At 41.3% G+C, this 27,226-nt stretch overlaps 1 protein-coding gene across 4 annotated transcripts in view; it reads left to right on the top strand.

Annotated features, from left to right (window-relative positions):
• The window catches only part of STX11 (syntaxin 11), a 55,056-nt gene that overhangs the window by 12,250 nt on the left and 15,580 nt on the right, over positions 1–27,226 (top strand). The window contains exon 1 of one of the 4 annotated variants that reach the window (XM_044247264.1): positions 5,098–5,250. The exons of the other annotated variants lie outside the window; for them this stretch is intronic. The gene's annotated coding sequence lies outside the window, so the exon portion shown is untranslated. Of the gene's footprint in view, positions 1–5,097; positions 5,251–27,226 lie in introns of those variants that run through there. 4 annotated transcript variants of the gene reach the window in all.

The following is a 27,226-nucleotide window of genomic DNA, read 5'->3' as shown; positions in this document are numbered from 1 at the left end:
CGCTGGAGCCTCCCATCCATTAACCTAACACCTTTTCACTTTGCCTCAACGCTGTCTTTCATGTCCTCTCTTCTCTCCTTGGTTTAAATGCCATGTCACTTCCTTATAATCATTCCCTTGCATAGATGCTCCACACTCTTGTCCCTCTCTCCTCCATCATATTCAGCTGGCAACTCCAAACTCTGGTTGTATCTGGACCTCTGCCTAGCTTTATCCGAACCCAAATAGGCGAACGAGGCTGGTGAGAACACACAACTCTACCAACTGACCTTCCTTCATGTCATGGTCCCTGACTTCAAATGAACCCTTAGTGTTAACCAGTAATCTGACTATACTTTCAAAGTCTATTTACTGTCTCACTGTCCCTGGATGATATTTCATACTTTCTATCCTCTTCTCAAACTTCTTCTCTTTCCATTGATAACCTTGCTTCTTCATTGATAGAACATTTTTCTGCCTCCATGTTTACCAGCATCTTTGCCCATATGTTCTGCCTCCCCACCAGCTATCAGAAAAGAATTCTATTTTCTCTATCTTCTCCAATTTAACCCCAATATTCCTTTTGTTCATTGGATCCCACCCCTGCTCATCTATTCAAGAACATTGCTACAACAATGATCTTTACTCCTCGGCATCATCACTTTTTCCTTCTCTTTTAGTTCATGGCCATGAGCATACAAACAGGCATATCTTCTAATCAAAAATAAAAATATCTCTCTTGACCATATATTTCTTCCAGCTATTGGCCCATTTCCTGTCTCCATTTGCTCTTTTTTCATTCTCTCTGGGCCCAATCCAGACAGGCTTTGATCACTACACACCACCAAAATTCTTAGCAAGTGTGCCAGTGACTTCCAGGTGGCCAAGCCCATTGCTGTTTTCAGTTCTAATTTTATCCACTTTAGCAGCATGTGACAGAGTTAGTAATTCTTGAAACATTGTTTTAATTTGGCTTCCAGAATACCACTGTTAGTTAGTCTAACTCCTATATCACTGATTATACCTTCTCATTCTCCTTTTCTGATTCTTCATCTTCCTGATCTCTGACTTCCAAAGAGTCCTGGGCTCAGGTTTCACACATTTATTTTTTTTTATTTTTTAAATTTTTTTTTTTAAGATTTAATTTTATTTATTTGAGAGAGGGAGACAGTGAGAGAGAGCATGAGCGAGGAGAAGGTCAGAGGGAGAAGCAGACTCCCCATGGAGCTGGGAGCCTGATGTGGGACTCGATCCCGGGACTCCAGGATCACGCCCTGAGCCGGAGGCAGTCGTTTAACCAACTGCGCCACCCAGGCGTCCCAAGTTTCACACATTTAAATTCTATCTGTGATTGCCTGGGTGGCTCAGTTGTTAAGCATCTGCCTTTGGCTCAGGTCATGATTCCAGGACCGTGGGATAGAGCCCCAACTCCATCGGGTTCCCTGCTAGGTGGGAAGCCTGTTTCTTCTTTTCCACTGCCCCTGCTTGTGTTCCCTCTTTTGGTGTCTCTGTCTCTTCATCAAATAAATAAATAAAATATTTAAAATAAATAAATAAGTAAATAAATTCTATCTGCACATCACCTATATGCTAAACACTCCCAATTAATAGCATTATCATAGACTCATCTATCTAAATGCCTTCTTGGCAACTCCAAACTTAAAGTGTCCAAAATGGAACTCAGTCCCTAGCAACACTTTCCTCCCCTCCCCCAACCTCACGACTTACTTCTCAAGCAGTCTTCCCCGGTTAGCATAAGAAACCTCTTTTCTTCTAATTGCTCATCCTGATCCTTTTTACTCTAACATGTCCTACATTCAGTTAATCAGCTGGTCTTGTCAGCATCTCCTTGGGAATATATCCAGAACCTGCCCACTTCTTACCAGCTGTACTGCTGGGGGTTTGAATCAGTGAGGGTTGTCAGAGAAACAGAACCATGTATATATGAATGAAACATATATATATATATTATGGAGGCTGAGAACTTCCAAGATCTGTAGTCGGCAAGATGGAGACCCAGGGAAGTCCGTGGCATAATTCCTGTCTGAGTCCAAATGCCTGAGAAGCGGGAGAGTAAATGGTGTCACTTCCAGTTTGAGGGCAAGTCTGAAGGCAGGAAAAAACTGATGTCCCAGCTCAAAAACAGGCCCAAAGAGGACAAATTCTCCCTCCCCCAGGAGTTCTATTCAGGCCTTCAACAGAGTAGATGAGGCCCACCCATCCTAGGGAGGGCAATTTGCTTTACTCATTCTATAGATTGAATCTATAATGGTGTAGAGGATATAAATCTCCCCTGCAGAAGAATTTGTAAAATTGGGCTTCTTCCACTCTCTTCTTGAATTTGTCAACACAACAGTTAAAAAAAAAAAAGAAAAAAGAAAAAAGAAAAAAAAAAGCCATATGTAAGGTATGGAAGGGGGGGAAAGAGTAACTTCATAGTGGAGACACCTAAAAAACAGGGCCTCATCCAAATGATCAAGGTCAACATTAACAGTCATAAATATATCATTGTTAGTACAAGTACTTGATATGTGATGAAAATGTCTAAAAATTCTTTGATGCTTTCCTTTCTCAATCAAGGTAAAGTATTAAAACTATCATGACCACCAAGGCCCTACACACTCCGTTCTCCACCCCTAGCTCCACCACCCATTGTCTTTCTCCCAATCATTCTATTCCCCCCACACTGACCCTACTCCTAGAAGCCAAGCATCCTCCTGCCTCAGGGCCTTTACATCTGCAGATCTCTCTGGTTGAAATAGTCATAACTCAAATAGCCACATTGTTTCCTCCCTCACACTGTTTTATCTTAGAGGTCTTTGGAATAAACCCTTTTTTTGTTTTGTTTTGTTTTGTTTTTAATTTATTATAACACCCCTCATCTCTCTTATTTTGCTTTACTTTTTAAAATTAATTTCATGTTTTGGAACAATTTTAGATTTACAGAAAAACTGCAAAGATAGTATAGAGGGTTCGCCTAAACCTTGTTCCCATTTTCCTCTACTATTATAATCTTTCAATTAGTATGGATCATCACAACTAATGAACCAATCTTGATACTGTACTGCTAATGAAAGTCCATACCTTATTCAGAGTTTATTCGTTTTTTAAAAGATTAATTTATTTATTTGAGAGAGGGAGAGATCAAGAGCAGGAACTTGGTGGGGGGGGAGGAGTAGATGGAGAATCTCAATCAGACTTCCTGCTGAAGGGAGCACCCTCTAAGGTTCCATCTCACAACCCTGAGATCATGACCTGAACTGAAATCAGGAAGCAGACTCTTAATGGTCGGAACTACTTAGGTGACCTCTCCTTAGTTTTTACCCAATGGCCTTTTTCTGTTGTAGGATCCCATTCAGGATACTTCACACATTTAGGTGTAATGTCTCCTTAGCCTCCTCTAGGCTGTGGCCGTTTTTCAGACTTTCGTTGTTTTTGACATTGACAGCTTAAAGAAATATTGGTAGGGTACTTTGCAGGATGTTCCTCTGTTGGAATTTGATGTTTTTCTTATGATAAACTGGGGTTATGGGCCTGGGGAGGAAGGCCACAGAGGTAAAGTGACATTTGTTTTTGAGGGTTGTTTTCGTTTGTTTTTTGGGTTTGTTTGTTTGTTTTTAGTATTTCCTAACTTTTGAGCCCCAGTCTTGTTTTTCAAGATACCACCATTTCACATAATACAACCTTTATCTGTTTATCTTTCTGCACTGGAATGCCAGGTCGTGGAGGACAGGGTCTCGGCGCTACTTTTTTTTTTTTTTTTTTTCAGCATAACAGTATTCATTATTTTTGCACCACCCCCGGTGCTCCATGCAATCCGTGCCCTCTATAATACCCACCACCTGGTACCCCGACCTCCCACCCACCACCCCTTCAAAACCCTCAGATTGTTTTTCAGAGTCCATAATCTCTCATGGTTCACCTTCCCTTCCAATTTCCCCCAACTCCCTTCTCCTCTCCATCTCCCCATGTCCTTCATGCTATTTGTTATGCTCCACAAATAAGTGAAACCATATGATAATTGACTCTCTCTGCTTGACTTATTTCACTCAGCATCATCTCTTTCCGTCCATGTTGCTACAAAAGTTGGGTATTTGTCCTTTCTGATGGAGGCATAATACTCCATAGTGTATATGGACCACATTTTCCTTATCCATTCGTCCGTTGAAGGGCATCTTGGTTCTTTCCATAGTTTGGCGACCGTGGCCATTGCTGCTATAAACATTGGGGGTACAGATGGCCCTTCTTTTCACTACATCTGTATCTTTGGAGTAAATACCCAGTAGTGCAATGGCAGGGTCACAGGAAAGTTCTATTTTTAATTTCTTGAGGAATCTCCACATTGTTCTCCAAAGAGGCTGCGCCAACTTGCATTCCCACCAACAATGTAAGAGGGTTCCCCTTTCTCCACATTCCCACCAACACTGTTGTTTCCTCTCTTGCTAATTTTGTCCATTCTAACTGGTGTAAGGTGATATCTCAATGTAGTTTTAATTTGAATCTCCCTGATGGCTAGTGATGATGAACATTTTTTCATGTGTCTGATAGCCATCGGCGCTACTTTTAACCGGGAAAGCATCCCCAGTCCTCCGTCGGTTCTGACTGACTGAATGAATCCCGCTGGGTCTCAGGGCTACTTGAAAGGGGTGAGTCCGAGGAGAATCCGGCAAGACGGTGCTCAGCCTCCCTGCCCGCCGCCTGGCCGATTCCTCAGGTGCGCGCCAGCCCCAGCCTCTCGCAGTCACACCCACACCCAGAAGCTGCCCCGCGCGTCCGCGCCGCGCCCAACGCAGGGGCCGGCAAACGTCACCAGCGCCAGGGGATTACCGGGGAAAGTCCGGGGCCTCCGGGCCCCCTCCCCGCGCGGAGATGGGGGAGCCGGTGAGATGCCTGGAGCAGGCGGCGGACAGCGCCCGTGGGCTCCCACGAGAGCGGAGGCGGCCGGAGGGGGCCGGACCAGACCGCCCGCTCTCGGGACGCACGGACTCCGGGCGGGGCGGGGAGGGGCGCGCGGGCGGCCGGCGCAGTCGTCCCGGGGCGGGGCCTGCTCCCCCAGCTGTGGGCGCTGCCGACTCCAGGGGCTGGGCGGGTGGCGTCCAGATGCGGCGGCGGCGGCGCGGAGCCCGGGCGACTGAGCAGCAGCCCAGTCCCGGCAGCGGGAGGCGCCGGGAGCCTCGCCGCCAGGCGTCTCGCAACAGGTTTCCTTCCGTCTCACGACTCCCAGCGTGGGACCCGCGCCCTTCTTGGTTCGCACGCTCCGTCCTGTTCCTGGTTCGTTTTCCGCCTTTTTTTCCTGCCTGATTTTCTCTCCTTAACTGCCCCAGGAGCGAGGATGTGCCCCGCTGGGCTGTGCGCGGAGAGCCGCGGGGGGCGCCGGCTGGCCTAGCTGGCTGGGGCCTCCAGGGGTGGCTTTGGGGGGATTTCGGGTCTGGCCCGAGGGCTCATGCCGCCGCCTCGCGCCTTAAGAAACCCGGCCCTGGGTTTCTCCTGTACAGCGGAGTGCCTTTCCCCCCTCCCAATAGGCAAGGGACCGCGCATTTAGGGCTTCTTAATATATTATTTCAGGTACCTGTTGATGGGCTTTCCTTACTAAGTGTGCACCTAAGACCACTTTGGTTTTAAGTCGAGAGGCTGAAGGTCTTCTGAATTACCAGGGACTTTACTTCGCTGTAATCACCTGTTCTCTCCCTCCCTTCCTTCATATACTTATGAGAGAGTGAGGAGGGGGGCGGGTGGGGAGGAGGGGGGAGAGAGAGAGACTGAGACTCTCAAGCAGGATCCACGCCCAGCGCAGAGCCCGACCCAGGGCATGATCGCAGGACACTGAGATCATGACTTGAGCAGAAATCAAGAGTCTGCCGCTTAACCAACTGAGCCACCCAGGTGCTGGTCACTCCCAATTTTAGATTGCACTTTCTCAAAAACACCGGAATGGGTACTTCTGAACTTGAACTTAACAATGGGAATCAGGAGCCAGAAAATACAGAGAAATTGATATTGCCTTGAAATAGCTCCTTCCAAGCCGACATAAAAAGACTTTATTTTTTTTAGAAGAATGAAGACAAGAAATAGTGGCAAGGAAACTTCAAGAACCACATGGTTCTGAGGGAATTCTAGACTTCTCTGACAATAGCTGAGATCTGTATTACTTCCTGTGGTTCTCATGCACTTGTTGAAGGCGTTTCTCAGCAGAGGGAGGAGTTGTTATTTCCACAGGGGTATCCAAAAATGACTCACAGCGCCGCTCGTTTAATTGTGAGGCTTTGTTAATGAACTTTTGAAAAGTGAGGTTTGCTCTGGGTGTGTGTAAAGTAAGACTAAGATGTAAAGTTCTTGCGCTGCTAAACTGGGACTGGTGGTATAGGAAGTAACAGTTCAAGTTTTCAGTTTCCTAAAGCAACTGATGGTACCGCCTACCAGCTAGGGTCACTAGGCTGATGTAAGATAAATATTCAAATCATGTGCTTTGCTGCAGAGGCCCAAGAGAAAAGCAAGTAAAAACCATATGTTATTACTTTCACTGGTATGGCATGGTATGGTATGGTAGAAAAACATCATTTTACACAGGGATTGAATGTCACTCTCTGAATTCAAATATTTTGGACATTTGTCTTTAGGAAATTAGTGCCACATGAAAATATTTGAAGATGGTGGATACCTGTTAGAAGTGAAGATATTAAAATATTTAAGCTGATAGGTTCCAATGCAGCTGGATAGTGGCTCTTCAGAAAGGACTGTACACTGTCTTAAGACACAGTAGAGAAGGGGACAGCATCTCTCTTGGAGCTGAGTTGAGCTGAGGTTAGCCCAGCAAACAGTTATCAAGCACCTTCTCTGTGCCAGACTTTTCAGAAAGCTCTGGTTATAGTCATGAATAAGATACGATGTTGCTGAAAAGAGCCATAAACATTAGTGTGGAAGGTTGGAAAATCCCATGAAGGAGATGGGCGCTCTGACAAATCTGGGTCCATGCTAGAGCTTCCGTCCCAATATGTTTCTGCAGATTTGAATGAACTGTGTCAGCATAATGAATAAGCTGTGCTTATTCAGTAAGCATTTCATTTAATGAGTGATTTAGCAATGCATTAATTAGAAAGGCATGATTCTTAAAGTGTTTGAATTAACCATATTTCATATTATTTAATAACTATGTTAAACAAACAAACAAACCCAGCTTCTTATTACTCCCAGACAATGGCAGACACTCAGAGTTACTTACCTTTTAAAAACAGAGAGGTGGGGTGCCTGGGTGGCTTAAACCTTGGTGGGTTAAAGCCTCTGCCTTTGGCTCAGGTCATGATCCTAGGACCCTGGAATCAAGCCCCGCATCGGGCTCTCTGCTAGGCAGGGAGCCTGCTTCCCTTCTTCTCTCTCTGCCTGCCTCTTTGCCTACTTGTGATCTCTGTCTGTCAAATAAATAAATAAAATCTTAAAAAAAAAAAAAACCCAAACAGAGAGGCTAGTTAATGGCCTATAAGTTTATAATACCATATTGAAACAACTTTCTGGTTATTGTTTTTTAGCGGTCAGATCAATTCTTCCTAACACATCACAGCTGTACAAGTCAAATGTACAAGTCATTTAGTGATGACTAAAGCTACTGTGTCACAGTTTACAGTTGAGATTAAAGTCTGGTGAGGTACTTTTGGACTGGATGTCAAAATATATTTAATTTCTACAATTCCATAAGGTATGCCACTAGTATTCCAACTAGTGTGGGAAAGAATGCTAAGTCTGAGACAACTCTACTTCAGTTTTCATATTTCACTTCTCCCTCGAGGGCCTCAAAGTTACTATGAGAAAGAAAGGATCGAGTATGTTCTTCATCATTGTACTCCCTGACCTTGGTACAGGCATTACATCATGGCAGGTATTAGGAAGTATTTATTGATTAAATAATGACCCTCAATGTAAGAGGGGAGCTGCCAGGCAGATGGAGGGATAGTTGACTCAGCAGAAAGATCAGTACTGTACTGTCATCCTGGTTAGTATGGGCACAGGGTGAGGGCTGGAGAGACAGATTGGGCCACATCACCAAGTCTCATGTCCCATGTTGGACCTGTGACTTCGTGCCTTAGAAGACTTCAGCAGATGAGTGATTTTGTTAGATATGTGTTTTTGGAAAGACAATTTAGAATCAAAGTGGAGAATAGATTGGATGAGTACAATACTAGCCTTAGGGAGACACACAGGAGATTACTATAATATTTGAGAAAAGAAATTAGAGAAGGTTATAGTCAGGCAGTGATAGTGAGGACTGGAAAAGAGGGAAGGAGCTGACATGTCTAATGAGAAGAACTTGATCACATCTTTAGGGGTAGGCAGTGAGGGAGAGGAAGGAGTATAGGATGACTCCTACATTCCTAGTTAATGATTAGGATTGAAACATAAGTAGAATAATAGGTTTGTACTAAGGGACCATGGGGCCCTTATACAATGCTTGGCACATAATTAGTGCTCATTAGTTTTTGAATGAATAGTAATAGCTAAAATGTATAACGTGCTTATTAGGGCCAGGCACTATTCTAGGCTCATTATGTGAATTCAGTCTTTTACTTCTCATTGTATTCCTGTGAGTTAGGTCCTATAACTGACTGCTTTTGACAGGTGAAGAAAGTGTAATGTTAGTAACTGATAGAGCTAGCAATTGATCTTATGCATTTGGTTCCAGAGCTTACGTTCTGAAACACATTGCTTTGATATGGCATCTCTAAGAATGAATGAATGAATGCACGAGTGGATGAGTAAGTGAATGAATGAGTGAACAAAGTCTCAGACACAGTGGTCAACTCAAATCACTGTCTCAAATCAACAATTCTTCCTCATCCAGGGATGGTCCAATATGTAATATGGGCCCTCAGTGGCCCTATTGTGCTGCATGGCATCGTTCCCCCTACCTTCATCCCAATATATATTTGGTTGGTCTAGGAATAAGCCTAGAAACTCCCCTTATCTTTACTCCTTCACCCCCACCAAAGTATTTAATCAGTTCTTTCTCACAATCTGGGGAAAGCAGCTTTTTCTGCCCAAGGGTCCTGTCTGCAAGCTTTAATAAAACCACCATTTTGCACTTAAAAAAAAAAAAAAAAAAGAGGAATAAGCCTAGAATAATCAGAGAATTTATTCTGGGAATTGTAAACACAGTTATGGAAACTCACTCTGGCTGTGAATTTCCAAAACTTCAACAAATGTGTCTTTGGAGCTGCCTTGATTACCACTCTCCCCAAACACTGATTGTTACTGCTTTGCATTTCTTAAGTGCAGTCAGTGATCTGCTGCTGAAATCTGTAGTATCCCTCATGTGGGGAAACAGAAATGTTGGCCAGGGGATATTAATCGACAGAGCAGGTTCCAATGGTAGAAGAATTGCTAACAAATTCTGGCAGGTGGAAAACTCCAAATCTTAGACTCCTGGTTTGTGATCTGCCTTCTGGGGCCCATTTTAGTCTGGTTTTACCCTGAAGCAGGTGCTTACCTGCCTCTAACTTCCAGAATCTTACTAAGTGAAACTGCACTGCCTGTAGTGTCCTCCTACCCCCACCCCCAACAGTCCTCTTGATTTTAATAGGCAAAATGACTCGGATTTCTAGGGGCTGGGGCCTGTTTTCTATTTTTAGTATCCAGGTAGATTCCTTTGGTCCCAATAAAATTATTTTTGGCAAACAAGCCTAGCTTCCCACTTCCCCCCAAAATCTGGCCTCAGCTCTTCACTGTTCTCATGATTTCATGAGTTAGGTTTAGACTTTGATATTTGTTTAGCAAGCAGGGCCTAATTATCTTTTTCACAGAAACCTCTTCTTTGAACTATTTAAGGGTTATAAGCTCTGAATTAATATTCTACCCAAACTGAATTGGCAAACTTGTCTTAAGTTTGAAGTTTTAAAATACTTTCTCCACACATGAAGGACATGTTTCATTCAGGATTTCTTTAGGCTTAACAGGAAATCATGGTATTTATAGCTTCCCACTATATGGGAAGACACTATATGGGGAAACATAGCTTCCCACTATATGGGAGACATGAAGCCTTCTGAAATGATCCAGCCCACATGATCACCCTTTGGTCTGAAATCCTGTGTGCCTGCCTGTAATTCATTCAGTGCTCTGATAAGAAACAGAAGGATTTTGGCTAATATTTCATGTGGCTTTGTCTTGCCTCTTCATTTCAACTGTGGTTTCTCTGACAGCAGAGCATCACTGAACTTGGAAGATTTCATAGGTCCTTCAGCTTCCTTCTAGTTATAATCATTCTGTGACTTTTGCTGATAATAAAGCCATCTGTTAGATTAAGCCGTTTGTTAGCCACTCCTTCTGAGGATACAGGACATTTTTGTGTAACTCATAGAAGTTCTTGATAAGGCTCAGTAATTTGGTAGTTTTTAATAAAAAGCACAGTTTTAGAATTGATAATTTCCAGTTACCCTTTTTGAACTAACTCAGCATTTTCAACTTGATTTGTGTATTTTTTTTCTTTTCTTTTTAGTGGATACAGTATCAAGGTAATCCAGAAAATACTTAGTTGCCTGGAAAAGTATTCCTTATTTTATGTACTTGTTTCCCTGTTCAAAGTTGTAAAAGAGATTCCATTACTCATTGCATAACTTATTGTGTAAAAATGTGAATTCTGACTTTAGAGAGGAGTGGAAATTCCTCTGTTGCTATCTTCACATGGAAACAGTGAACAAATATTGTTCTGTCTTCTGTTTCAGTTTCGGGATTGTGGTAATACGCACCAGACCTCCTGGTTTTATTTCTTTTTCTTTCTTTCTTTTTTTTTTTTAATTTTGTGCCTAGCTGTATTGATTAGTAACAAATATGTTGATTTGAGAAAGTAGCACCCAGTATGTAAGATGAACTATATCATATCATATTGGTAGATATCCTCCATCTTCCTCCCCTCTTCCTTGATTACTACATGGTAAACCAGGATGTGGTGATGTTAGATAATAGTATTATTAGCTAACTTGTTTCAAAGTACTCTCATATATGTTTTTTCTTTTAATTCCCATAAAAACCTGGCAAAACAGAAATGGTAAGTATTATTGTTGTCATCTGTATTCGAATTTTATACTTGAGGAAGGACACAGAGAAATTAAGCGACCACCCGATTACCCAGGAGGTCAGATACAGAGGTCCACTACACTGTGCTGTCAGTGCTTGACTGAAAAAGGCAAGTTCAGCATCTTCGGTCACATTCCTTGCAAATAGACGGTGAGGTTTGCAGACAGGAGGTTTATGGGAAATGCTGTGGGAGCAGCACTTGTCAGGGAGAGAGAGCATCAGGATTATGCAGAAGGAGAAATTAAACTTCAGCACAGGCACACTGGGACCCCAAGAGCAGTATACTTTGGAGTAGGAATGGCCCTTCAGAATTGCTCTGCATGCAAGCTAGCTGGTCATTGGCATTCCCTGCATTGACTACTCACTGGATATGGGCTACACCCAGGCACGAGGTGCAGATTCCTTCAGTCAAAGGCAATTCCTGGAGCTCTGAGCCTTCAGGAGCCAACATTTCTGGCAGCTGGGGAAGTGAGGGCCTTGGTCCTGAAGGGCTTCCGAATATCACATCATCCACAACCATTGGAAGATCCGAATATCTCATCATCCGCAAACATTGGAAGAGAGCATTCTCTGCTGCAGCCTTGTTTGTGTCTTTTGACCCAGACTATTGTTCTGCTGAGTGGAGCCCAGAAAGTTGGCATTTTTTCCAAGGCCCTTAAGGATTTAGAATAGCTGACACAGGTAGCAAGAAGACAAAGTAGCTTTAATCCTAGGAAGATGAGGAGCAGAAAGGAAGCCCAATGTTGAAGGCTGGGATGAGTGGAGAGATGGTGCCTCATAGAAAACTCACTTCTGACACCCACAGTTAACAAAAGCCCTTGGCTCTCCAGACGCAGAACAAAGTATAATGCATACTGGCCTTTGCTGTAATTCAGGACTTTACCATTGTTGAATGGCAAACAATTTTGTGATATTAACCTATGTTTTCTCTCTCGTTTCTCCCTTCTTCCCTCTCACATCTTTCTGTGCCTTTGAAAAGACCAGACCAGTCCAGTGACTCTCAATATGTAGCCTGTAGATTATAATCATCAGAATTTCTTGGAGTCTTTAAAAATGATCCCCCAAACCAAACACCCAACAAAAAAACCAGAAAGTCCAGGCCCACATTTGATATCTATTGGAACAGAATCTCTAAGAGTGGAGCCCATGAACTGTTATTTTCAAAAAATTTTCTCCAGGAGATTTTTATCCATACTATAATTTGAGAACCATTGACCTAGATTGTTATGCTTTTGATGGTGACCAAGGCTAGTGGGATTCTTTAAACAAGCAAGAAGTTATGAAAACTGGGACAACAGAGGAACACATGAGCCTTATTCCCAGCAGGTTTGATAGAGCTACATTTACCCCTTGTCTTTCATAGAAATTCTCTGGTGTGGCCTTGAGACACTATCCTGAATTCTTTGGCTGGCTTCCGCCCCAGATTGCTGGAAAGAGAGAGAAATGAGTCTGATGTGGCCCTCTACCAGCTGGGTGAGAGATGCCAAATTCCTTGAATAGTTGTGGGGAGAAGTCAGTGCATTTATAGGAATCAGTAATCTTTCTAGGAGAATAAGAAGGTTCCAAGAAATTTATATCTGATGAACCTTTGAGACATAGTCTTATAATTTCAAATGACCATCCAATAGGATGAGAAAGAGAACTATGACAAGAAAATATATTTTCTTATTCATTGAAATAGGGGTTATTTTTTTTCAAAAGGAAAGACACTTTGAAACTTACCAATTCTGAGTCTGGTCATTGCAGGAAGTATTAGTTACCTAAAGAAGAGTGATAAACTCCTAGGACATTTTTATGCTTTATGCTGGGTGCTCCAGGGTACATGGCAAACACAACAGGTACAGCCCCTTATGGAACGTAGGGGCAAGCAGAGAGGATGACAATTAAACAGTTAACAATAGACTATAGTAAGCATCAGAAAGAGGAAGTGCCAGAAGGTGTGAGATCATAGAGCCAGTCATCCAGCTCAGTCTGAGGTCAGAGAGTTTCCCATTCTCCTGCAATGTATAAAAATAGAAGCTATGAGGCTGGCTTTGGTTCCAAGAGAAAGGGCCTCTTTGTAACAAAGGAAAATTTTTTGGTCTGTCTAGTTTAAAGTGGACCAGTCCTTCACGTGTGTGTGTGTGTGTGTGTGTGCAGTATGTGAACACACGGGTTGGCAAAAAGAGGTCAAGAAATGCCTCCTTCCTTTAATGAGGAAAATAGATAGCAAGGAGCAGAGAAGGAAGTCTCCCTGCATCTCATTAGATGTGCCACTGCTTGAAGTTAATTAATATTTTATTTTATTTTAATTTATATTAAGTTATTTAATATTTATTTATTTTAAATTTTTATTTATTTATTTGACAGAGATTACAAGTAGGCAGAGAGGCAGGCAGAGAGAGAGGGGGAAGCAGGCTCACTGCTGAGCAGAGTGCCCTATGCTGGGCTCAATCCCAGGACCTTGAGATCACGACCTGAGCTGAAGGCAGAGGCTTAACCCACTGAGCCACCCAGGTGCCCCTTGAAGTTAATTAATATTTTAATATGTTATATATAGTAAAGAAAATACATGTAAAGCTCCGAAAACCATGGGCTTATATCCCGATTTTTTAAAAGTTAATTTTAAGAATTTGAGAATGATGCCCTTGGAAGGTACTTGACAACTTTGCTTCCGGGCTCTGTTACAGATCAAGTTTGAAGCACATTTGCTCAGTGGTCAGTGTCTGTTCTCACTCCTCATCTTCCCGCTTCACATTCTTGGCCCTGGTGAGAGAGGGTGCAGCAATGGTGTTGAAGTTCAGAGCCTACTTATGACCCTGCAGCTCATGCCAGGCCCTTGTTCTCCTTTTCTGGTCAGTTCTTGTACTTTTAGTATTTCTGTACCGGTTTCTTTTCCCCCCATTAATTATAAACTTCATCCAGGGCAGGAATTGTGATCTCTGGATTTTTATACCTGTTAATCTCCTGCAGCTCTTCTATTATACTCTATTACGTTAAGCAAATAACCTATAGTATCTGAGTAAAGAGGTGATCCCTGGGTTGAGAAAGTAACCAAATTAGTTCTCTTTTGAGAACATATTTCTTTTTATTTTTTTTAAAGATTTTATTTGTTTATTTGACAGACAGAGATCACAGCTAGGCAGAGAGAAAGGGAGATAGAGGAGGGGAAGCACGCTCCCTGCCAAGCAGAGAGCCTGATGCGGGGCTCGATCCCAGAACCCTGGGATCATGACCTGAGCCAAAGGCAGAGGTTTTAACGCACTGAGCCACCCAGGTGCCCCGAGAACATATTTCTTGTTTAACGTGATATCACAAAGCAAATATGTCAAGTGCTAACATGTGCGTATTTATTCTGTGAATGTCTACTTTAATTACAAAAAATACCATCCACCTGGCAGAGGGTAGGGAAGGGAGATTAAGTCATCAGGGAGCAGCACTTATTAGACATAGATGGAGGAACAGAATGCTCTTCTGGGTCTCACTTAAGTCCACTTAGACACGTCCATACCATCCAGCATCTTGGAATAACATTGATACTAAACGTAGAGTTTATGCAGGGGCTCCTGGGTGGCTCAGTGGGTTAAGTGTCTGCCTTCAGCTCAGGTCATGATCCCAGGATCCTGGGATCGAGCCCCACAACGGGCTCTTTGCTTAGTGGGGAGTCTGCTTCTTCCTCTCCCTCTGCCCCTCCTGCTTGCTCTCTCTCAAATAAAAAATAAAATCTTGGGGATAAAAAGCATATTGTAAGTGAAAATATAACTCGGGCTTGAAGTTTGACTTTCCGTGAACAGACATGTAATGTCCTATGATGACCATTTACCATGTTTTCTTATATCTTTCTTCTCATGCCTTGGCATGTTCCTTGGTTTATTTCAAGTACAAATCAATTTATGCTCTAACTTTTTATCTTGCTTTTACTATAAATACTGTATATAGGGAGTGCATGAATGGTTAGGGAATCGCTCTCGACGTTTGTTCTTCTACTTTCTATTTTGTGTAGTTATTGCTGAAGTGCAGGTTAAAAATGAGGCCACTGTGAATCTGGTTGAATACGTTGTTAATTGTAAACTAGTTTAACTTTGATATTTTTATTAAAAATTGGGATTTCTTATTAAAAGGCTATGTTGGTAAGATTAAATATTTTCTCCTTTTGAAAACTCTTTAGAAGATGGAACTTGTTCCCTAAAGAATCAAAATGTCAGCAGTGTCAACTTATCTGAAAGAGGAAAATCCCAGTTAGTTAGTATGTTTTGTTTAATTGGAAAATTTGTCAGGTTTTTAATTGCCCTTTGTTGAAGCTCAGTGCTATAAATACTTCCTCTTTTCTGTTGACATTGGCATACCTGTACCCACCACCGATAACACCATGAACACAGAATAAGGATATTTATTTATTTATTTATTAGAGAGAGAGAGAGAGAGCGAGCGCATAAGCAGGCAGAGTGGTAGGCAGAAGCGGAGAGAGAAGCAGGCTCCCTGCTGAGCAAGGCGCCCAATGTGGGACTCTATCCCAGGATTGTGGGAGCATGACCTGAGCCAAAGGCAGTAGCCTAACCGACTGAGCCACCCAGGCATCCCAGAATAAGGATTTTTAAAGATTTATTTTTATTTTTTAAATTTTTTGAAAGATTTTCTTATTTATTTACTTATCAGAGAGAGAGAGTGAGAGACTGTGCATAAGCAGGGGGAGCGGCAGGGAGAGAAAAGCAGGCTCCCTGCTCAGCAGGGAGCCCATGTGGGGCTTGATCCCAGGACTTTGGGATCATGACCTGAGCTGAAAGCAGAAGCCTAACCAACTGAGCAACCCAGGCTTCCCTAAAAATTATTTTTAATTGAAACATAGTATATAAATATTACATTAGTTTTAGGTGTACAATATAGTGATTTGACATATGTATACATTACAAAATGCTCACCACCGTAAGTATTGTTACCCTTTGTCACCAGACAACATTGTTACAATAATATTGGCTATATTCCCTATGCTGTACTTTACGTTCCGTGATTTATGTATTTCATAACAAGAAGTTTGTACTTCTTAATCACCTTCATCTACTTCTCCTATTCTGTCACCTCCCACTGCTCTGACACCACCAGTTTGCTCTCTGTAATTACGAGTCTGTATCTGTTTTATTTTTCATTTGTTTTGAAATCATTCAGTATTTGTCTTTGTCTGACTTATTTCTCTTAGCTTACTTAGTACCCTCTGTGCCCTTCCATGTACAGAAAATGTGTTTTCATTTTGTATTCTTTCCATCTTGTCCTAGTAACTAAAGCATAGATAAATATTATGTCCTGATTTCCCCACTCATTTTTGGCTAAGACAGTAAGTCTGAACTAATGTCTTATTTTTAATTTGTATTTATTTGCTAAATAGTAGATGATTTCATATTTGTATTAAGAATATTTTGTCCCTGTGAAATGCCTTTCTACATGTTTTGCTCAATAATTTATTGTCATGTTATTTTCTTACCAGTTGGGATCATCTCTGTACATAATATTGAGTCCCTATACAATGTCTATTATGTTTTGTGAAAACATTTTCTTCCAGTCTCTTGTTTAATCCTTAATAATTGGTATTCTTTTTTGTTGCAGAGAGATTCTGCATTTCATTTAGTCAAATTTGGTTATCTTTTTCTTTGAGATTTCTTCCATATCCTCACGTATCACAGAAAGTTATTTTCCCAGAGTACTGATGTTCAACTTTACTTTCTACTAGTGTTTCTGTTACTGAGTTTGCATTTTTAGTTCTTTGATGTCCCTGAGGCATATTATAGAGTCTCCTGTAAGGATTAGAGAGGAATAAATTCTTGCTACTTGATTATACCAGCCTAGTTGCTTAAAATTCTTTTCCTTCACTTTACTTTTTGATGGTTTCCTTCACTTTACTTTTTTCTTCAGATACTAGCTTTTATACATAATTGGTCTATTTCTTAATGTTGTGTTCATGTCCATTAATCTAATTTTTACATTTGCAGGATTATTATGCTTTTAATTATCATTTTATGATAAGTGGTAATATCTGCTAGGGCTTTCCTCATTTCACCAGTGCTAATTCCTTTTCAATTTATAAAAAAACTTTAATCATTTATTATTTGAGATTTATTTAAGGATCATTTTCTTTTTTAGAATTTTTTTAACCTCAGCAGGAATTATGGGTTTAGTTCAGTCAAAAAATGAACTTGGGTGAGAATTCTAGATTCCATTTATAAATGTGTCTAAGTATCCATTCAAAAGTGGACTCTGTAAAGAGATAGTTATGTGAGAGAGAAGGAGAGAAATAAGCAGGCAGGGTGGAGAGCTCCTGGTCACCGTCAGCCAAAATTTACAACCTTGCCCTTTTAGCTAGCATTTTGGATTTCCAGAAAGCCTAGTTTGTTCTTTTTTCCTGCTTGCTTCTCTCTCTCACCGCCCCCACTCTCTCTCCCTTCCTTGCTTTCCTTTCTTTTCTTTTTCTAGTTTTAAGTTTTATCAAACATAGCTACATAATTAAAGAGTCAACTAGTTCTATAAAACGAATGAACAGTGAAAGTCTAATGAAAAAAGGTCAGGGGCGCCTGGGTGGCTCAGTCAGTTAAGCATCTGTCTTCGGCTTGGGACATGATCCCAAGGTCCTGGGATTGAGCCCCATGTCAGCTCCCTGCTCAGTGGACAGTGTTGTCCCTCTCACTCTGCCTGCTGCTCCCCCTGCTTGTGCTCTCTCTCTCTCTGTCAAATAAATCAATCTTAAGAAAAAGGAAAAAAAAATCAGTCTCTTTCTGTTTCATGTCCCTCTCCCCTAAGGCAAATATGTTTGCTCTACCTTTTCTTTATTGTTTACTATGTTTACTAATTCTTTTGATGTTTATATCTCTAAATAACATGCTTCTATTACTGTTTTTTGATTTTTCCATTTTGGGCATTATCTGTTGATGATGATGATGATTTAGTTCATTTTAGCCCTCGCTGCCAGAGACATGCACCTCTCTTGTTCCTTCATCCAATCGTCCCAATACAGCAGAATCCCAATTTGAGTTAGACCAGTATTTAATAGTTATATGCTTAGGATTATGAACATGCTAATCACAGGAGAGCCATGTTTTATATCAGGATTACTCTTTTATAACTACCTAATCTGTTTTTGCTTTCCTGGAGGTTAATTGTCTTGGCTCGTTGCTGTCGTGGTTGTTAGTTTAGTTTTATTTACACTTACAACCTATTCAATCCCAAATTGTCTAAATCTCCCAAGAAATTTTGACCTATCAGTAATTCTGAGTTTCATCTTTCTTTCTTTCTTTTTTTTTTTTTAAGATTTTATTTATTTATTTATTTGGCAGACAGAGATCACAAGTAGGCAGAGAGGAAGGCAGAGAGAGAGGAGGAAGCAGGCTCCCTGCTGAGCAGAGAGCCCGATGCCGGGCTCCATCCCAGGACCCTGAGATCATGACCTGAGCCGAAGGCAGAGGCTTTAACCCACTGAGTCACCCAGGCGCTCCTGAGTTTCATCTTTCTGAATAAATCTCTCATGTAAACTATTCACCTAATCTAGACAGTTGGTCTTTCCAAACAAGTCAAGCTCTCATCTTGGAGTTTCCCTTGGCTGTTGTCCTGGACTGCTCTCTGCCTCTCCTCTGTTGGATTTCAGACTAGGATTTTATAGTCGGTGTCTTTTTTGCTTCACTTCCATGTTTTGTTGAAATGTATTCCCCAGTCTCTTCCCAAGAAAGAACATAGGAACTTTTTTTTTTTTTTTGAGAATTTGTCTATCCGAACATGTTTTTATTCTACTTCATATTTGATTGACGGTTTTGCTGAGCTTAGAACTCTGGATTGAAAATATATTTTCCTTGGGTGCCTGGGTGGCTCAGTGGGTTAAGCCGCTGCCTTCGGCTCAGGTCATGATCTCAGGGTCCTGGGATCGAGTCCCGCATCGGGCTCTCTGCTCAGCAGCGAGCCTGCTTCCTCCTCTCTCTCTCTGCCTGCCTCTCTGCCTACTTGTGATCTGTCTCTGTCAAATAAATAAATAAAAAATCTTTAAAAAATATATATTTTCCTCAAAAGTTTAAAGGTATTGTTCCATTATTATTATTATTATTATTTTAGTTTCCATTAGTGTCATTTAGAAGTCCAAAGTGTCTTGACCCTTGATGCTTTGTAGGTGGTCTGATTCTGTACCCACCCCTCACCACCGTGTGATGTCTTCTCTCTGAAATTCGTGTTATTCAGAATTTGAATTTAAAGTACTGGACCTCCAAATTCTTCATCTTCTCTTTATTATTACTATTTTTTAAAAGATTTTATTTATTTATTTGAGAGAGAGAGAAGACAGAGAGAGAGGACAAGCTGGGGGAGGGACAGAGGCAGAAGGAGAAGCAGAATCCCTGCTGAGCAGGGATCCCCATATGACTGGATCTCTGGACCCTGAGATTATGACCTGAGTGGACGGCAGATGCTTAATCCATGGAAGCACCCAGGCACCCCAATTCTGCTTATTATTTTAAACCTTTTTATTTCTTCCTTTGCACTTTATGGAAAAGATCTCTCATTCTTCTGCCTGAAGAATACAGGTCTCCGGAGCCCCTACTGTGCTTCACAGTAGGTGCAGGAAGAGGGCTTGGAGGACCACATTTCATATTTTAAAAAAAAATTCTCCTCCTTCTCCTCTCTTCAGATGAGTACTTTCCCCTGGTATAGATTCAGAGTCTAGCCTGTACTCTCCTGCCAAGATGGGATGAGGGAACCTTCCCCTTCTTAAAAAGACTTAACCCAACTCAGTTGTTACTTCGTCATCACCTCCTTTTTCATAGGTCCTCAGCCTTTAATTCTGATTCCCAGGTATTTATCTCATGGTTGTTTCTTGGGCTTCTCCACTGTTACCTTAGGATTCAACTTTTAAAATATCTGCTAGGTTAATTATCCCTCATCCACTTGCTTTACAACTTCCAGAATTTTATTGTTGCTCTCTTCTCTCTGCTCTTTCCCCCTACTGGTGTATGCCTTTGAGAAAGTTCTTTTAGTAGGATTTTGGAAGGGAGCAGGAATACTGTTTAATTTACCATTTCATCCAGAATATAGAGGTTATCTTTAAAAATACAAATGTGTTTTCTAGAATGAGTGGTAAATTAAGGTACCACATAAGAACAGATTTTTCATCAAAATAACTATTATTGCCTTAAAAAGTAGAGACAGGAACATAGGACTGGGATGTTTAATTAGACAAGTTTGAATTTGCCTGAGGGATGGGGAAGGGGGAGGGTCATCTCTGATTGAAGGGCATGTCTAAAAGGAGGGCAGGATAGGGACGCCTGGGTGGCTCAGTTGGTTGGACGACTGCCTTCAGCTTGGGTCATGATCCCGGAGTAGTCCTTGGATCGAGTCCTGCATTGGGCTCCCGGCTCCACAGGGAGTCTGCTTCTCCCTCTGACCTTCTCCTTGCTCATGCTCTCTCTCACTGTCTCTCTCTCAAATAAATAAATAAAATCTTTTTTAAAAAATTAAAAAAAATAAAAGGAGGGCAGGATAAAAGGCCATAGTGGAGTTTCTTTAGGCCAAGATAGAGGGAGGAGAGTAAGTAAAAACCAAACAACTCCACTATCATCTACAAATTTTCTGTTGATGTTCATGGAAAGTGTGTATGTTTACCATGAGGAGTAAAACCATTAAGTATGCATTTGTTGAAGATTCACGCCCTGTGGGTCAGGCACCTTACTGAGCACCCTTGAGGTTGGTAAGTGTTTTCCAGTTTGCTCAGAGCTGAGAGTTCAACACAGGTTTATTAGACTTTGGTTCCTCTTTTAAATACTAAACTATTATATCTTTGTGTCATAGTTGATACAAGTTATTGAAACTAAGAAACTTTTGGGCATTGCACAGAAAACTGAAGATGTATCTCCCTCATTATCTTCATAGTTCTGTCTTTAAGAGTGTCGAAAATCAGGAAGTTGCATATGTTGGTTTTGGTTTCAGCTCTGTCTGTAATTTAAATATGTCAGAAACCTATTTCACATTTCTGAATTTTCATTTTTTTCTTTAAAAGTGCTTTCTATAAGCTTTTTGTTGTTGTTGCTGTTGTTACTTATTTAAAAAATACTTTGAAAGAACTGAGACCACATCTTTTTGCTCATTGAGCTAGTCTTATCCTCTTATATTGCCTGGTATATGGTAGGTACTCACTAAATATCTGTTGAATAAACACATAAGTCTTTCTCATAGCAGCCAACACAAACACATGTGTCCTGATGGATGTGCACAGGAACAGCAATTTTTTGCTGTTTTTTTTAACATTTTTAACAAATTTTAAATTTAAATTTTAAATGTTAAAATTTTTAACATTTTATGAATGTTACTTAAAAGTTAGTTAACAGGGTGCCCAACTTAGTTTATAAAAATAAAATAAACCTAACATGCCATAATTTATATGCTGTCATATATATTCTAGCTAATAAAATTGAGATATTTTAATATAATGCCAAAATCTAATAAATGCTCAATAGAGAGTTATGGTATTTAAAATTATATGCATTTTATGGTTGTTGGAATTAATCTACAGGGTGTTGACAGTCTGTACATGGGGGGATAGATAAAATTATTCTTTAGCTGGAGACTTTTCTGCAACTTTGGACAGGTTGGAATTTTTAAAAAGATTTTATTTATTTATCTGAGAGAGAGCAGGTGAGAGAGAGAGAGAGAGAGCACAAGCAAGGGGAGTAGCAGGGAGAGGGAGAAGTGGACTCCCTGCTGAGCAGGAAGCCTGATGCAGGGCTCCATCCCAGGACCCTGGGATCATGACCTGAGCTGAAGGCAGATGCTTAACCAATGGAGCCTCCCAGGTGACTGACAGATAGGAATTTATCTATTGATTCCAATTATGAATGTTACCAATACTACTATAAAGATGCAACTTCCCTTTTATACAAAATAGAAGCACCCACATAAGGGAAATTGTAAATTCTGTTAATATTGAAACATTTATAAGACTACTTTTCAACACCTGAAGGTGTTGATTCTACATAGCACTAAACGGCACAACTGCTACGTGGGACGGTTTATATTGGGGTAAATGTGTAAGAAAATTGGTCAGCTCCTGCTTTTAAGTTTGTTACTTTTATTTTACAAGGAGCTGTTGTCTTTTTTGACAGTAATAATCAGAGATACTCACTTTGAAAAAGAAGTTTTCATTATAGAAGAGTTTTTTTCCTTGGCCCTGCTTCGTACAGTAAATAAAAAACATCCAACCCATACTTTGTTGTGCTTCAGAGTGACTATAGGGCATTAATATTCTGTCCCCTGAGTAATTTAATAACGTAGAAACTGGTAATAGAATAGTCGGGCGCCTGGGTGGCTCAGTGGGTTAAGCCGCTGCCTTCGGCTCGGGTCGTGATCTCAGGGTCCTGGGATCGAGTCCCGCATTGGGCTCTCTGCTCAGCGGAGAGCCTGCTTCCCTCTCTCTCTCTGCCTGCCTCTCTGTCTACTTGTGATTTCTCTCTGTCAAATAAATAAATAAAATCTTTTAAAAAAAAAAAAAAGAATAGTTGGGTGGTGTTAGAGGACCATTTTAGATCATATGGTCTATACATGTTTCTTAAGTGGTAGTCCTTGTAGTATTTTGAATAAATTACTTAGTGAACTGATTATGGATGATGATGTACCAAATAACTCCTAATACCATGTTTGTAAAATACTGTAAGATACATGGAGTGCTTTTACATGCATTACTTATATCATTTAATGATCTCCATCCCCACCTTCCCCTAAAAAGACCCTTATGAGGTAGGTGGTGTCATTACCATTTTACAGGTGAGGAACCCGCCATTCCAAGTCCTGAGAACTTTCGCTCAACTTTATACAGCTGGAGATGGAAGTAGGGATAAGTGGTCTGGCGGCTAGCTGAGCGCCCTCTCTCCTATACCACGTTTGCTTTCAGGACTCACGTCAGCTAGCTGAGGGGCAAGGTTTCTTCCCTCCGTGGTCCTGTATGTAACTGGAAAGCAAAACAGAGCCCACCACTACTAACAAGAAGACTTTACTAGTGGAGTGGGGAATAGGGCTTACCTTCGTGAGACCTGTACGAGGGAGCTCCTCAGTGGATGTTTCCTGAACTAAAATTGTTAATCTGCTCCCCAAAGAAAACCTGGTCACTGATTTTATAAACACTGAATCTTGAAGATAGCAGTCCTCAGACGGACGTAGCATCTTAAAACTCTTCTGCCATCTCTGGGATATGTGGAATTGGGGTCACCATTTTGAGATTCTTAAATATGAAAGCAGAAGTGAAGGATTCTCTTCCTTTTTAGAACTTCCTTCCCTTTTACAATGTTTTCATTGTTCCTGAATTCACCTGCATAAAAATGTTCATGGTAGAAAGTACAGTGGGATATGCCCTCCAGGCCTGCCTCCCTGAGGAGTTCTCTGTCAGGCCTCTGGCTGGAAGAAACCCCCGACAACTCCTGTGGTTTACTTGGAACAATTCCATATTTCAGAAAGTCAGGATCAGTTCTGACTGTGATCTCTTAAGGATTCACAACCTTATAAGATAGAAAAGAGTCTGGATTGATTGTTTTATATAGTTATTATAAATAGTAGTATTAGAGGATGTGAAGGTTTTACTCTCTATATAGAAAAATTCTGTATCATTTGATTCCTCTTCCTCCTCCTCCTTCTTTAAAAAAGAGCATGCGTTGGGACACTTGCGTGTCTCAGTCGCTTAAGTGTCTGCGTTTGGCTCAGGTCAGGATCCCAGAGTCCTGGGATCCAGCCCCGCATTGGGCTCCCTGCTCAGGAGAGAGAGTCTGCTCCTCCCTCTGGCTGCTGCTCCCCCTCCTTGTGCTCTCTCTCTCTGACAAATAAATAAAATCTTTTAAATAAATAAAAATAAAAAAGAGCATGTGTTGCTTTTGTACTAAAAAAAGGGATTTTACAATAAAGAAATTGAAACAAAAATTATTTAAACCCCCAAATATGGGTGAGATGGGTAATAAATTGTTGGTGGTATATTAGCAAATGCACTGTTTATGCGAATAGTTGTTGAATATCCCTTGTTTGTTTGTTTTTCTTTTCTTTCTTTCTTTTTTTTTTAAAGATTTTATTTATTTATTTGACAGAGAGAGATCACAAGTAGGCAGAGAGGCAGGCAGAGAGAGAGGAGGAAGCAGGCTCCCTGCTGAGCAGAGAGCCCGATGCGGGACTCGATCCCAGGACCCTGAGATCATAACCTGAGCCGAAGGCAGCGGCTTAACCCACTGAGCCACCCAGGCACCCTTTTTTTTTTTTTTTTTTTTTGAGTGAATTAAAAATCATGAGGAAACAATAACAGGGTATAAGAGAGCTTACTCTGCTAGGCACTCTTTGAAGACCTGTAAATGGGTTATCTCATTTCATTCTCTATACTATCTCAATACCATCTATCATTCTTAATAGCATCCCAGAAGGCATTTATACTTGGGGAAGGTAGAGAGAAGAAACGTGACATAAGCAGAGGTTTGAAAAACACTCATCTGTTAGGCATTGCCTTCTCTTACTCCTGGGAACCCTGAAAGTGAAGCAGTCCAGGCTAGACTCAGTGTTGGCAGAGCTGGCCCAAAACTTAGCCACTCTCCTAACAGTTCCCTGAGCATATGCAGAATCTGAAGCAGATTCTACAACCCTGAAAAGAAGTATCCTGATTGCCTTTAACACCCTGAGAGGTTAATTGGACCATAATCAATTTCTGATTGATGTTTCTTCAAAACCTAGTTCACATCCTTCTAATTTTTATGCTCTTTTAGTATGATAGCAGGAAACATCTCCAGCCCAGTCCTGGATGACAGAGGAAGGTGTGGAATATGGCAGTGGAGTCATATTCCATATGTTTGGAAGTTGCATTTTGTCTGCCCAGTGTTCATTTTCACGATCTGAACGACAGACTTGTGATACACTTAAAACCGTCTACCTCCACTTCAAAACTGGCTCTTCAAGTTCTCAGAACCTCTTATCAGACTGAAACTCAACCAAGGTTAAAAGTGCTGTGTCTTTGTGCTGTCCTGTCCCCACCACTCAAGAACTCTTACTTAGCACGCTGTATTACTAAACAGTTTCTGGCCTTTCTTGTGGAGGCTGCTTGTGTGTGAGATAATCTTTTTTTAGCATCTTTTTTTTTTCTTCCTCTCTTTACTCTGATTATGACCACAATCTTCAAAAGGAAAGGAAGGCTGTCCTCAGACATGCTAAGAAACACATACTCCTTTTTTGTGTATGCTTTATATTAATGTTTGCGTACAATATAAACAGGATATTATAAATACACACTGCATTAAAATCCAAGTATGTAAGTGAGCCATGATCATCAAGTAGGTGACCTGCAGCATTACGACAGTCTTTTGGTACATACTGTTTCTGTGTGTGTGTGTGTGTGTGTGTGTGTGTTTTTACTTTCCTCCCAAAAATCAGTTTATTACTTTATTTTTTAAAAATTTTTATTTATTTTTAAAATTTACATTCAGTTAATTAATATAATGTATGATTTGTTTCAGGGGTACAGGTCTATGATTCACCAGTCTTACATAATACCCAGTGCTCATTACATCATGTGCCCTCCTTAATGCCCATCACCTGGTTACCCCATCCCCCAACCCTTCCAGCAGCCCTCAGTTTGTTTCCTAAAATTCAGAGTCTCTTATTGTTTGTCTCCCTCTCTGGTTTCATCTTGTTTTATCTTTTCTTCTCTTTTCCTATGATCTTGTTTCTTAAATTCCACATATCAGTGAGATCATATGATAATTGTCTTTGACAGAGAGAGAGATCACAAGTAGGCAGAGAGGCAGGCAGAGAGAGAGGAAGGGAGGCAGCCTCCCTGCTGAGCAGAGAGCCCGATACGGGACTCAATCCCAGGACCCTGAGATCATGACCCGAGCTGAAGGCAGAGGCCCAACCCACTGAGCCATCCAGACACCCTATGTTTGTGTTTTTAAATCACAAGTGAAAAACTTTCATTCTAAATGCCTGAGCATTTACTTTAAAAAGTATGATTTATCCATGATTCGTGTCATTCTCTCAGTTCCTCTTCAAAGAAGGATACTTACAATAAGGGTACAAAGAAACCTAAAGAGAGGAATGTCAGTCAGCCTCATCAGCATAACTAACTACCCCCCAGATCATACTCTCATTTCTCACAGATATGAGGATTAAATGAGGTAATTCATGTAAAGCTTCTACAGTGGTACGTGGTGGAGAGCAAGCACTGGGTGTTTCTTCTACTTGGCTCAGCTGAACTCAGTCATACTGCAGTGGTGGGTAACCTGGGGGCTGCCTCTATGTCTCCATGTGGTCCTGACCCTCCAGGAGGCTTAACCTGAGCCTCCACGTAGTGGTTTCAGAGTTTGCAGCAGTAAAAGAGGACTTGCCCCAATGTGCTGTGTTTCTCAAGCCTCTGCTTACATCCTGATTTCTATTGTCTTCTTGATCAAAGCAAGTTTCCCAGCCAAGCCCAGATGCAAAGCGGGGAGAAACTAACACAACTTCTTGCTCAGAGTTACAGCTGAGAATCTGTGGCCCTTTGTGTGCCGTTAAGTATAGCCTGCCTCCCACAAAGTGTATTCACATTTCTGCCATGTTCCCCTCCATCCTGGGATTCCCAGGAGTTTCATTATGACATCAGCTTCTAAGTCCAGAGGCTCCTCCAGGATCCGTATGCCTTCTGGACACTTCTGGAACTCCTCAGACCTAGCTCTTTGCATGTGGATGCTCTTGATCCTGAGACAAAGAACAATGAAAACAACAACAACAACAACAAAAAAACAAAAACCCAGTTATCTCCCCATGCACACCCAACATAGAATTATGAAATAGGGAAAGGACAACCAAAAGACATAACCCATTAAAATAAAAACACATTAACAGGTTACAAGTAACCATCACAGTTCCATGGCAATTCTATCCAGGTCTGTGTTGCTGGTACCCCCACTCCTGGGCCAGGGGGTGATTGATTAGGACCCAGTTCTGCATCTCAGGAATGGTTCACAGGTTCCTATTTCTTCGCTGCTCCTGGCTCCACCTTCTGAAACATTCCTCTTTTCCTGTAAGAAATGACTTATTTCTATTTCCAAAAAGCTTCTTTAGCCTACTTCCTGCTCATAGGAAAGCAGGCACCCAGAGACCTCTTTTCCTCTGAATAATTTCTGACTTGCCTTTGTGTTTATGAGGAAAATTCTCTTTAAAACCTTGTGGATTTCCTAAGAATCCCATAGAACCC

Source organism: Neovison vison, chromosome 1 (assembly GCF_020171115.1).
Source record: "Neovison vison isolate M4711 chromosome 1, ASM_NN_V1, whole genome shotgun sequence".
NCBI lineage: Eukaryota > Metazoa > Chordata > Mammalia > Carnivora > Mustelidae > Neogale > Neogale vison.
The sequence above is the reverse complement of the archived record's forward strand: the minus strand, read 5'-3'. Positions and strand labels throughout refer to the sequence as shown.